Genomic DNA, 12,641 nt, shown 5'->3' with positions numbered 1-12,641 from the left:
AGCACATACATTTGTCTATATGTGTACAGTGTATGAAGGCCATAACATCACAGTATATAATTAAGACTGAACAGGGATCCATAAGTTAAGACGGTTGAAAAATATGGGGTTAATAACTCATGAGAAGGACTGACTGGATTCTTCCTTACGTTATATGAAGATCTCAATGTAACTGGACATACTGTAATGCTCTTCACATTTCTTTTCTGCATGTTTAACAAAATTGTTTTAGAAATTTACTGAAAATGTACAGGATTACTACACACAGACCTTCACCTTGACATAAGAAGAAGTAAATATCATAACTCAATAAGTAATATGTGGTTGTCAATCTCATTCATAGCTGATTTGTGATGCCCTAAAACATTGACAGCAGTAAAACATCACTGCAGCTCTAAAGATCATCTAGCTATTGAAAAAATTCTTACATGACGTGAAGGTTAAAGTAAGAAAGTAATTAAAAGAAAACATCTGAACAACTGAATCTTTTCTTCAAGATCAGACTGAAGCCAGAAGCAGCACTGCTCTATGATGATCATACAGTGAATGATACTGTCACTCAGGATTTTGTGTGAGATGTGACAGGACGAGGATAAGAGGACAAAAACCAAAACCTGACGGGTTCAGACTCATTCACCTAACCAGGGGCGTAGCCAGCATCTTAAAAGTGAGGTGGACGGAGACAAAATTGGTCAAATTTGGGACTAAAAATGATTCAGACACTTTTACCTGACCATGTTTTGCTTAAGTGTTTTTTTGATTCAAGATGAATTTGTTCTGCAAATAAACTTTAAGAGTTGAAGGTGTCTGAATACATTTTGGTTTGACTGTATATATGTTTTTCAGAAACGTAATCAAATTTAAAATAAGACTACAAACATGGTCTTAAATATACAATAGTATACAGTAGATTAAACCTTTTTGCAGTGATAAAACTGAATCAGTGAAGACTTTGGCCGTTGTTTGATTAACATTAGTAACAGACAGCATACTTTCACTTTGAGAGGAAGTGAATGGATCCAATAGGCTACTATGCATTTCATTTCTGAACTGCTTACATTCAACTCAAGAGATAGACTGTTTACGAGGATAATTATGGCATTTGCAGATAGTTTTGCATAAATAAGTGCGTTTAAGCGCAAGATAACATGAACTTGGTGTTTGTTTGCTTGCTTTCTGAAGTATTAAGATGCGTTTTAAAACAGCTGTTTTGTGTTTAAATTGGCAATGCCTAAAAGCTTGTGAAATAGTCGTTTGTGACGACGCAGCACTGACCTGATTGGGCAAGTTTCACTTTTCACTCTTTTGAACCTTAATCAGACATAAAAGACATGAAAGATGCTTGCTCACTTGTAATTGAGTATATGTAACTTTACTCAAATTTAAGTAAAAATACATGGGCGGAAATGGTGGCAGCAAGTTAAAAAAATGTGGGGGAACATACCCCCCCTGCCCCCCCTTGATCTACACCCATGCACCCAACAACACAGGGGTGAGTGAGGCACAAACTAATGCAGGGTTAAATCTGTTACAAAGATCTTTCACGTCATTACACGGGCCGAGCAACATGCTTTTGGACTTTATCACTGTCAGAAGATGATCTCCTGTTAATCTGTGAAAAGAGTGTTTTAAAGAAATTCTTTATCATATTTTATTTATTTATTTTTTTCAATTTCTGAGTTGGGTGTGTAAATCCAACTTTATATTATTTGAATCACTGTCTTCTTACCTTTAACAGCAGCATTTTGAAACATGAACCGATACCGTGGATGTTTGCACACTTTATATGAATGAGACCCCTGAAGTGAGCATCACTGAAGAATAGTGAGTGTTTGGAGGTTTTATCTTTAACAGACAGATTCTCTATAAATCACACAGACACGATGAAGCATTAAAGCTGTTTTCTCTGTTTGTTTACACACTTCTGTGGTCCAGACCTGACACATCAGCAGATCTCATCCTTTATACAGAGCTGACTCATGTGGTGCATCACTGTTCATATAAAGTTTGAGGAAATCATGAACAGTTTCTATTGTCATTACAGACATGAACAAATGTTTTTGTTTCTATATAGTTCGAACAGACAAACACAATGTCTTAACAGAAGTCATCCAGTCACACACGGTTCAATTCCCTCAACTGAAACCTTATTAACTTATTAAATCCTATGATTCAGCTTCATTAGATTTGTAAGAAGAAGCAGATTAGTTGGATTAGTAATAAAAAACAAAAGCATTTGCCACAAATTGAGTTTGCCATCTGATCTGTAATGTAAAGCTATTATATCAGGAAATGATGCATACGTTTGATTGTATGGATGAAAAAAGCCTCTTTGACAGAGAGAAAGAATCTGATATATAAGATTGGAGAATGAGAAGAGTTTAAGATATCTGAGACACAGATTGAAGATTTAACAAGGGTCATAGACTCACATATTTCTCTCTTTTATGAACGCATGCATGCAGGGAAATAAAAACCTTGTGACTTCATCTCCGACCCCATCAGTGCTTTATTAAGAGCTTTTAATGTTATAATTAATGAATGTTGGACCTTTTGACCTTGTTTAAAGGACACATTCAATGCTCTTCAATGAGAAGTCATTTGATCTCAGATTATAGCCAGCAAGCAATATCTGTCCTTTCACCATCTGGTTATCTGATATAGTCTAGCTTTGAGTAACCCATTTCTAGCCAAAACAAACTCAAATTGTTTTTGCCAAAATAACTTGTGTCTGATATTTCATCAAGTCAACAGAGATTACAAGCTGTTTGCTTACATTTATTTATTTCATTTCATTTATTTATTTTTAGGCTATGGTTAGACATCTATTACATTTTCACTGACAGCCCACATTTTGTTTTAGACGAGACATCTGTCGTCTATTACAGAACAGAAACCTGCATTAGCCTGCCGTCATGAGTACTTTATCTGTGTATGAATGAAACTATAAGACTTGATGTGCTCAAATTAAGTGTTTCCCATATACAGCAAACAAATTTATTTTTAAATATATTTCAAAATATACAAAAATAGGTTTACAAAACTGGAATAAGTTTACAAAATATATTTATATATTTTGTTTTTTTCCACCAATATATTCTTCAACCATTTTAAAATATATTTGACAAAAAATAAATATATTTTAAGCATTTAAAATATATATTTAGCCCTCCTATTACAAAAAAAGGAAACATATTCACGTCCCAAAAACTTTGTTTATTAAAATAACAGGTTTGAAAAAAATTAACTTTAAAAATATACTTTATAAAATTAACTTGTCATTAGCATTTAAACTATATTCTGGCCAAAAATAAATTTCTTGCCAGACTGTAAAAAATACTTTGCTGCCTTAAATTTTTTGTTAACTCAGATTTACGAGTCATGTCAACTTGACTTTAATTTATCTTCACAAGAGATGAGTTGTTACAACTTATAAAATGAAGTTGACTTTTTTTAACTTGTGGTTATAACAACTCATCTCTAGTCAAGATAAATAATAGTAAGTTGAAATTACTTGTAAATCCGAGTTGATTCAATAAAAAATTTAAGGCAGTATTTTTTACAGTGCATATGCATTTAAAAATATATGTTGATATATGTTTTCAATTTCAAAAATATATTCATTTGAGCATTAATTTCTACAAAATGTATGTAGCATACATTTAAAACATATTTTTGGCCAGAGAAATGTCTAGGAGTGGTGGCTGATGTGCTAAACAAAATCATTCAATAGTGTTGTGTATGGCTCAAACAGTTATTTTGTTTGTCTTCAGTACACAACATCTCATGCATGATGTGAGTTTTGTTATAACGTTGCTTTGCATTGCAAGGATCATTCATTCATACATTCAGATCTGTGGATCGGTTGACTTTCAGACAGCGTCTCTTTCTCTACATGTGTTCGCCTCACTTAGGCCGCTATCGATCACATCCAGAGTTTCCTCCAAAGCTGCAGATCCTCTCAAGGTCCCACCCGTCACACCAGCTGACTGTATCGATTTCCATCCGTGATGAGCGACCATTAGCATCTTAGAAAATGCTGAGCAGAGAAGCGGTCGCCTTTTCTCTCATACCTGCAGCGCACTGGATAACCGGCAGGTCATCACTTGTGCGTTCTTACATAAAAGATTTACAAATGTCATGATGGAGGCCTTATATTTCCATCTGCACATGCGTGAGAGTCAGAGCTCTTCTGTAGTTCACATATATAGTCATAACCCTTAATGATGAATCAGGACAGGGAAACACCGTCAGCATTAACCCAACAACCGCTCGCCATCTCTCTGTCTCCTGAATAATTCACACGCAGTAACATTCACTCTCTCTGTGTCTTAATGTGCACATTACACCAGTCCAGCTAAAGCAATAAAGCTTGATTCTGTCTCCACACAATCCTCCAAGAATAAAATACACAGCAAAAGCCAAACACAACTTACAGCATTCTAGCAACCATCCACAAGACTGAAGATACCGCATAGCATCATGCTAACACCCGCTCAGAAGACCTTAGCAACCACATAGCAACACCAAAAATTAACCATGGATGAATTATAGTAAAAATGAAATGTGCACTTCCTTTTAGACCACTGAAATGTATCGTATGGTCACACACTTCACGTTTATTCTGCACCAGAGTTGCATCTTTAAAACATTGATAACTGAAACGATGAGAAGTATGAGCACAATCTTTCATCACTCTTCTACAACGACTGGGACCTGATGTAAATATAGAGAAGGAAATCACAAAAATGTTACAAATGACTATTATAAAATTACACAACAGTATATACATATAATCAAGTATCCAGGTCACGTTAATGATCGTGTAGTAACCACACGTGCAGGCACATTTCTATAACAAATACACCGCAAATTTAGCTTCGTCCAAACGCATGAGTATTATCAAGGCGGAGGCAGGCAGATATATTTTTACAGACATTCCCATAAGAAACAATTACTGTCCAGATAGGGCTTTAGACAACATGATCTCACAAAGTTCCGTGGGATAGTCACGGAATTTTTTGCTCATTTTTCCGTGGCATTCTCACGGATCTCCGCATTTTTCCGTGGCCCTGCTACGGACTGTCTTTTTCCGTGGCATTCTTACGGATTGGTTACTCAACTGCTTTTTCCTATTTTCAAACCATTTTCGCTTCGGTTTAGGGTTAGATTTGGTGATTGCGTTAGTATGTCACTTTAACTATTGGTTTATACTATTTTTTCTGATTTATTCTTTTATATTTTCTAAACTTTAAACAATTGTCGCCTGGCGTTGGGGTTAGAGTTGGGTTTGGGTAGGGATGTCATTTCATGTAAATCTAACCCTAAACCGAAGCGAAAATGGTAAGAAAATAGGACAAAACAGTTGAGTAACCAATCCGTGAGAATGCCACGGAAAAAGACAGTCCGTAGCAGGGCCACGGAAAAATGCGGAGATCCATAAGAATGCCATGGAAAAATGAGCACAAAATTCCATCAGGTTGCTTTAGATTGCTTTGAATAAAAGCAAAACGCTAAAAATGTTAAAGGGGACATATTATGAAAATCTGACCTTTTCCATGTTTAAATGCTATAATTGGGTCCCCACTGCTTCTATTTAAACTACAAATATCACAGTTAAACCATTGATACTGTTGTGAGAACATTGTCAATTTTACTGTGGTTAAAACCACAAAATTAAAAGCTAAATGATTTTAAATTCACGGGAGACCACAGACATAGGGGATAGTGTCAAATGATTTTTTACATAATCCTGGATGATTCAACAAAACCGCGAGACCACATGCGTTATGACTGTAGTAATGACTTCAAAGTGAAGTCGTGGTAGTTCTTGCATGACGCATTATAAAAGCACTTTTAAAAGTAGTGTTGCCATAGTTCATATTATTTCTCAATATTCCTCTTTCATGTCATCATGTTTGTGATGTCTTGTTTGAGCTATTAAAAAGCATGCAACATCTGGTTGAAGCTTGGGCTCTCTTATTGGCTATTGAAGCTGTCATGTCGGAGGCAGCACAATCAAAAGTCATAAATATCAAACTTGTTTGATTGGGATCGGGGAGGCAGCAAAAGAATTGTAATGACACCACACATCTAAGGGTTTTTTGTGGTAAAACATGAATCGGGTCACGCCCCCTTTCGGTCGCCGAGGGTGCAAATCGGTCTTAAAGTCTTCATGTGTGTGGCCAGCCTTATAGCATTGCATAAGTTAAGATGCTTCATCAGAACTTTGACCTCGTCAGACTCCTTAATCTTAAAAATAAAGATGCTTAAAAGCAGTTTTGGTTCCTTAAAGCAGTGGTTCTCAAACTTTTTCAGCGTGCGGCCCCCTTTGTGTATGGGGCATTCCTTCGCGGCCCCCCCAAAGAAAATTTATGACAAAAAACAGTTCTAAAACTTCACATTTTAATTAAACAAAATATTAAATTATACAAAGTAGTGCTGCCTTATTTTTTTTAGGTTTAATTTCACAGAATTCATGATAAATTAATGTATTTTATAAAATGTCATAAAACTGAGGTCCCCCTGGCACCAGGGGGGCCCCGGACCCCAGTTTGAGAACCGCTGCCTTAAAGAACCATTTCTTTCTTTTCTTTTTATAATCTGAGGCACCTTTTGTGAAACTTGATTTCTTTTTGTTGCAGTTTCATTCCTGTTTTATTTCAACTGTACAAGTTTGGTTTAGATAAACTAATTACAATATGGTCAAATATTCTCACACACACAGAGAGAGAGAGAGAGAGAGAGAGAGAGATCAGAGCTGCACTGCAGTGGTTTCTTAAAGAGCAGGCAAAAGAAAACTGATGAAGATCTCATTTAAGATCTGTGTTTATATTTACTAACCTGCTCAAGTAAAGAAATATATGAGAGAATATTGGTAGCACTGCTCACATTGTTCAATTATAAGTCATTTGTGAGGAGAAACACCACTTAAGGGTCAGATATATGATTGATCACACATTCACTGAATTATGATGATGACAAACTAACAATCAACCACTGGTTATTATAACCTGACTAAAGGTTCTCTTAAAGGTAACGTGTGTTGTCTCTGTCTCACATAGCAGCACCAAACAGATGCACAAAAATCACTTTCTCCATACATTAAACATTAAGAAGCAAAGATGGAAACCTACATGGAAATTTAACTAAATGCAAACATATTGTACTGTATGGCATTAAATATCTTGTTGGTATAGTGGTGAGAAAATATTATTTTGATGAACCCATGGAGGAATACATCATTTTAAACATCACGTAAATTGATCTTTGTCAATCATTGTTATCAGTCAGGGTTTATTTTATTCTCAGATTTAAACTGTACAGTGTTGACAGAGTCAGTAATGTACAATACTGTCACGTCATTGGTTGAGACAGTTGACCTGTTAAAGCGCTCACAGGAAGCAGACAGATGGATCAACAGACAGACAGACAGACAGCATCTCATCTTTATCAGGTTTGATCTCATGTTACAGCTGTTTTCCCCTCATGTTTTAGTCATCATGTATGTGCTCACTTATTAGCTTACTCTCAATTGTTTTCAAATGAAAGACTATTAAGGAATCTTTAAATAAATCTACATAGCTCATTGTTACAGATGTTAATGCAGTTATACGTTAATCATTTTTATTGTATTAGGGAAGAGCTTTTCCATATAGATCCCAATTTTAAGTAAACATCACTACAAGCCCTACTCACATTAAAGTGAGCATTATTAGCTGTCTAAAGACATATATCGATGTATTTCAGTCACAACATGTGTGTCTTTAGTATTCATTATGTTATTACAATATAATAAAACAAATATGTGTCCCTAACACAGTTTTCAACATAAAATCATCCTATGTCACATAACAAACATTTTTGTGAAAAAATATTGTCAACATTTTCATATTGACTGCATAAGACCATGTCGAAGACTGAAATCAATGTGTGAAGTCAAACTTTGATGCTCATAATCTCATCATTAGATTCGTCTGGATTTCATGTATTAGTTTTGGTTAAATGTAGGGGCGGTATCCCATACAGGGATAAGACTAGTCCTACACTAAAATAAACAACTTGCACTGACATATCTTGAAATACATCAGTGCCTTTTGTTTTGCCTCAAAATGCACATCAGTAATGTTTTTAGTAAGGCATGTTTGTTCAAACTAGTTATATATCCTCATTAAACTAAAGTCTAGTCCTGGCTTAAGCTAATCTCTGTTCGGGAAACCACCCCGTAGACTTTCTGTGTTGTTAAAAGTACTTTGCTATCAGTCTGTGTTGTATGAATGTGTAAGGAATATTTCCTGTTGGCTTTCAATCTCAGGTTACAACTCAACTGAGCTCACTTTATAAAATGAACAGCAAGGACGCAGCACTCAGGATCATTTGAGCGTCAATGACTTCCTTGAAATGACCACCACATGTACTGTGTTAATGGCCTTCTGATAGAGTCCTTCATATAGGATTTCATGTGAAATGACATTTAACACAGACACCTTTAAGGGTGCAAAAATACCATATGGATAAATAAAAAGAAGTAATGATATGATCAATCACACGTACAGTATTTCTGTAAAAGTTTCATTAGTGTGCCATTCATATCAATGTTTGTATCAAAAGATGGTGTAAACATTCATGTTTTTCAAGTCTTTGTTTTAGGAGAATATAACCACCAATAAAGCGCAATATGACACACTGTAAAATAATCCTTCAGTATTGAAACTGGACCTTTAAGGAGATAAAAACCAATGAATACTGCAGAATTAAAAAGAGTTTAGACAGATTTATAAATTTCTCTTAGTTTGTGACTTATTACATCAACAAACAACGGTGTAAACAGAGTCTGAGACACAAAAATGTGCAGGAAAGCGGAGTGTAAAGTGATACTGCAGAGAGAAAATGAAACAGCTCAGCTCAATTCTGCACCCTCTGAACTTCTCTGCATTAGTGTTGAAAGAGAGAGAGAGACACACAGAGAGAGAGAGAGAGAGAGAGAGAGAGAGAGAGAGACACACACACACACACACACACAGAGAGAGAGACTACAGAAGCTTGTGTGCTTTCCAAATCACTGCTGCCCTTTACTGGCGATGAGAGAAAACACAGCAAGCCTGAAATAAATTTCTATAAAATATACAAAATAAAATAAACATACTTTACATATCTACACAAACCTTGATCAAAATACTTACAAAAGTTGTTATATTTGTAATGCTTTATTAACTTTTTTTTCAGGTTGATGTCATATAAAGTAGTCTGCATTGGATGTTAATTCGTTCATTGAAATATTGTATAGATTTTGGTGATGTTTAACCCTGGAAGATGAACTTGACCTTCAGTGTATGCATGCGAGTAAATCTTCAGTAATGCATTCAGATTCACATTCAGCTCAGATTTTTTTCTGCAATATAAACACATCAAATATTGTTTCATGTTGACATCAAACTAGTACATCAAGTGTTTTGTTTCTGATGTGTTGTGTCACCTTCACGGATTCTTCTTCTATTCAGAAAGTAAAAGTGCTAACTCACATACAGTAGAGTAAAAGTACAGGTGGTGTGTTTGTAAAGCGGGCAGCAGTGTTGTGTATGGATTGGATTAATGATTACTCCAGCACAGCTGACATTGCACACAACAGGAGGTCAAAGACACAGCGCAGGTCCTGAGTCTGATATATACAGAATATATATATATAAAGATAGAGAGATACCAGCTGTGTCACAACACACACCTGTGCCAGATCACACTGACTGGGCGGAGTTCACAGGTGATCAGCTCCGCCCACAGCTGCAATGTACACACATACACACACGTTTTATATATAAAACACACACAAAAACTGTATACACATGAATATCTGCATACACAAAGCAAAAACACACACCTCATGAAATAAAAGTGCTTTGTTCTGTTAAATTCGGTTGCTATTTATTCCTCTAGTGTTACCAACAAATATTCATATAGATTTGAAGATATCTTTACAAACTGACTGCACAATTTTAGACAAAAGAACATCATTAGTTACTGTTTAAGAAATCAAGTGTCTGAATTATCACACCGTCTATTCTTTCAGATGCTGATCTCACAGAAAGTAGTGTTATAGTCACGAAAAATGAGATTAATCCATTTATGTACATGGCATGAAATTCCGCCTTTTTGTGATTTGAGCACGAATGTCTTTTTTGTATCACATGAATTTCTGTAAATAGTTTTTCGTGTCTGTGGCACAACTTTCTTTTTCGTGTCATTTTATGTATCATTCTCTCATTTTCTTACCATTGTCGCTTGGGGTAAGAATCACTTTCTGTTACATTTTGAGACATCCTAACCCAAACCACAAATTTTACCCCAAGCGATTTAAATGATTTAAAAAGAGGGGAAAAAAGAGAAAACAATACATAAAATGAAACGAAAAGAAAAGAAAGCCGTGCCACGGACACAAATTAAACTTTGTGCTGAGTAACAAGACAAAAGACATTCGTGCTCAAGGCATGAAAAGAAACTGAATTTCATGCCATCGACAGGAACAAATCCATCAAATTTTTTTGTGACTATAACACAACTTGCCGTGATATCATGTTGGTTACAACTACATTGCAATTATGTTCAAACCATATCACAGTGATTGATAAACATGATTTGTGCAAATAAAAACAGAGGAACTAAATAAAGTCTGGCTCATTATACAGTTGAACTAAGACATTGGCATTCGGTAGCCAAAATCCCATCTCAGATTTTATAATACTAATCCTTCAAATATTCTTGCTGTGCTGTCGTTACCCAACCATGGGTTGTAATTGGGTCGTTTTTAACCTAGCGGTGCGTTCTGTTCACTATTTACCCAGCATGAGTTAAAAACAAGCCAGCATTAAAAGTGTGGTGTTCAAGGTTTACAACTTCTCCAAACTGTTCAAAAATAAACCTGAAGCAAAGTTATTAGTCAAAGTCGTTTATTAAGTTTTCCACTGAGCACACAAAAGCACAGGCACATCATTTTAAAATAATGTTAGACAATATTCCCTTATTTAAACATATGCAGACTGTAAAAAAAGACAAATCCTTGCCTTGAAATGCTTAAGCATTTGAGACATCTAAGCAGGGATTGTTTTTACACCACGAATATTTAAAAAACTATAGACATTTTAAGGGTTAAGGGATCATTTCATAATTCATTTAGCTTTTTTATTAAAACAATGATTTGACACATTTTTCAATGATCTGTGTAAATAAAATAACCAATCAGGCTGATGATATGAACATGTACAGTAATAAACATCATATAATATGAAGAGTAATGATCATTGCTATCTTAAGGCAAGGGCTTTTCAGGTAAACATAAACATTTATTGCATTTCAGTAAGATTAACTAATTAACATGAAGGACATTTTAAAGTGTCACAAAGTATAAGAGCTAAAGCTCTTAGTCTTGGACTTGAGACTTAAGCCATGTCCGGTAAAACCGCCCTTAATGAATAATATAAAAAGTAATTATATTAGGTATGTGTTTGCATTCATGTGTTCTCATAAGACGACACACAACTGAAAATAAAGTAAATATAGCAGTCATTTAAATAACTGTATATATTAAGAAAACTGTGAGAAAGCAGCTGTTTATATTCTCAGAGATCTTAGAGATGTGTTAATGTCAGTGGATATTTGCAGTGTAAGATCATATGTTTACAGTAGCACAGATTTAATGTAAACACATCAGTTTTATATTTTTAAAATGTTCAATGTTTTAATTATAAATGATATTAATGATTAATTTAATAAATGATATTATCATCATCGTCGTCAGGGTCAGCACCAGAGAATACAGAATGAGGGGGCCATATACCACGGCTTGTTGAATGCTTTGTTCTGATTGGTTGAGAAATGTTTCATGGGTGTGAATTATTTTTTGTAAAATGCACACCTAACCTTTTAAATGTCTTAAAATAACTACTAGAGCGATGTCTGTGCTAACTGTGGTATAAGAGGAATAATTGACTCCGGTCCTTTGAATTAATTGAAAATAATGCACACTCTGCTTCGCGGCATGCCACATTACCACCTTGAATGTGCATTATTTTCTTATAATTCAACAGTCCGTCGTCAATTATTCCTTACATAAATATGCATAATTAACAACATACACTATATTGCCAAATGTTTTGGGACCCTTGCCTTTATATGTCCGAGAACCTGAATGACATCCAATTCTTAATCTATAGGGTTTAATATGGAGTTGGCCCACACTTTGCAGCTACAACATCTTTAACTCTTCTTGGAAGACTTTCTACAAGGTTTAGGAGTTTGTGTTTATGGGGATTTTTGACCATTCTTCTAAAAACACATTTGTAAGGTCAGACACTGATGTTGAATGAAGGCCTCACTCGTAGTCTCTGCTCTAATTGTTTTATTGGGATGAGGTCAGGACTCTGTGCAGGTCAGTCAAGTTCCTCCACACCAAACTCGCTCATTCATGTCTTTATGGACCTTGCTTTGTGCACTAGGAAGGGGTCATCCACAAACTCTTCCAATAAAGCATGAAATTGTCCAAAATGTCTTGGTATGATGAAGCATTAAAGAGTTCCTTTAAGGTCATGGAAGTGATTGGAACACCTGAAATCAATTATTTGGCAAACTTTTGGTAATATAGTGTATGTCAT

This window comes from Misgurnus anguillicaudatus, chromosome 7 (genome assembly GCF_027580225.2).
Source record: "Misgurnus anguillicaudatus chromosome 7, ASM2758022v2, whole genome shotgun sequence".
Classification (NCBI taxonomy): domain Eukaryota; kingdom Metazoa; phylum Chordata; class Actinopteri; order Cypriniformes; family Cobitidae; genus Misgurnus; species Misgurnus anguillicaudatus.
This window is presented reverse-complemented; position numbering follows the sequence as displayed.